Here is a 2,123-nt window from a genome sequence, read left to right as displayed (position 1 = left end):
GGTTTACTATGTCTCCATATATCCAACACGTTTAATTCTTTCATAAAATGTCTTATTGTCTTCCTTGATCTAGTGTGAGTATTATCCAAGCCTGATGATCTGTCTCTTACTGGATCTAATGTGCAATTGAAGTCACCAACTATTATGTATTGCCCAGAGAGATTTGAAACCGTCAGAAACAAATTACTATAAAATTTGGGGTCATCTTCATTTGGGACATACACATTTATCAGATTTATATTTTCAAATAATAACATACCCTGAATTATGATATATCTACCAGCAGGGTCCTTAATTATATTTTTTATTTGTATTGGGACAGATTTATGGATTAATATCATCACCCCTCTAAAATAAAAATAATTTTTGATTGCAAGAACTTTATCCTGTTCATCACTTGTTTAACCTTTGTGATATTATTTAAACCCCTACAATTCCATGAAGTACATTTCACCTTCAAACTACTAGACATTAGTTATATAGTGTATCCTTGAGAATAATTTTGATAAAATACATTATATTGATAGCAACACACCCATAAAAAAATAAAATAAAAATAAAATAAAAAATAAATAAACCCACATACCTTATATCAACCGCTTATGACCGAGACGGGTCCACGCAGTCGTCTATCTCTCGCTTTTAGTTATTTCCTTCTCTTTAGCTCTCTCTGCTTATTAATTATCTACTAACCAACCAATAAAATTATTGTAGTGAACAATGCAACATTTATTAACATAACCATTAAAGGGTTATTTATGTATTGGAATGATTACGCACATACCAAATAATAACATACCTGAGGCCTGCGCTGAAGGGGTGGACACAAATAGGCCTATATACATATATAAAAAAGAAGAAATGTATATATATATATATATATATATATATATATATATATATATATATATATATATATATACATACATACATACAAACATATATATATATATATATATATATATATATATATACATACACATATATACACATATACATATGTATATATACACATATGATATATATATATATATATATATATATATATATATATATAAAATATAATATATACTCATATAATATAACTTTTGGCTCTGTAAAGTATATGATGAGATGAACGTCCCATAGGTGTCATAATCCACTATGAACATAAACTTATTTTGGCCATCAAAGTATAAAGAAACCGAAACAGTTAAATTTGACGGAAAAAAGTTAGGGGGAAAAAATTGTCACGTTGTCTTGTGTGCCGTTAGGCACATTTTTCTGATAGAGTAACATCTGCATCAAATCCATCAGAGAGACTCGACAAATTTCTTGAAATGCTTCTTTATGGGCGCCAGCCCCGCGGGGTCCTCGACGTCCTTAAGGAAACTTGGGAGGACGGACCTTCTAATAGTAAAAACGAAATTCAATACGTCATGGACTTGAGAACAAAACTCCACAGGTTGGGGCGGCTATCCATGGAGAATTTGTTGCAGGCTCAAGACAAACAGAGTCGGTTGTACAACAGGGGGGCTAGACTACATCAATTTGCACCGGGAGATAAAGTGCTTGTATTACTCACTACATCTAGTTCAAAGTTACTCGCGAAGTGGCAAGGACCCTTTGAGGTCACACGGCGGGTTGGGGATCTTTACTATGAGGTAGCTCGAACGGATAGGGGCGGGGCACATCAAATATACCACCTCAACCTGTTAAAAAAATGGTCTGAGGCGGAATCGGTGATGCTGGCGACGGTAGTGAGTGGGGAGGAGGATCTCAGCCCAGAAGTGAGTTCAAAATCCCAATCTCTCGCTCTGGCCCCTGGAGGAGACCACCTCTTGCCCTCGCAGCTCACTGACATCAAGTCCCTCCAAGCAGCCTTTGCTGATGTGTTCTCGCCCCTGCCTGGTCGAACGGATCTCATTCAGCACCATGTTGAGACCGAGCCGGGCGTGGTAGTTCGCAGCCGGCCGTATAGATTACCTGAACATAAAAAAAGGTGGTTCAAGGGGAGTTAGAGGCCATGCTAGAAATGGGAGTAATAGAAGAGCCCAACAGTGACTGGGCGAGCCCGTTAGTCTTAGTACCTAAAACAGACGGCTCCGTGCGGTTCTGTGTGGATTATAGGAAGGTGAATGCTG

The sequence above is a fragment of the Carassius auratus genome, unplaced genomic scaffold (assembly GCF_003368295.1).
Source record: "Carassius auratus strain Wakin unplaced genomic scaffold, ASM336829v1 scaf_tig00006860, whole genome shotgun sequence".
NCBI lineage: Eukaryota > Metazoa > Chordata > Actinopteri > Cypriniformes > Cyprinidae > Carassius > Carassius auratus.
The sequence above is the reverse complement of the archived record's forward strand: the minus strand, read 5'-3'. Positions refer to the sequence as shown.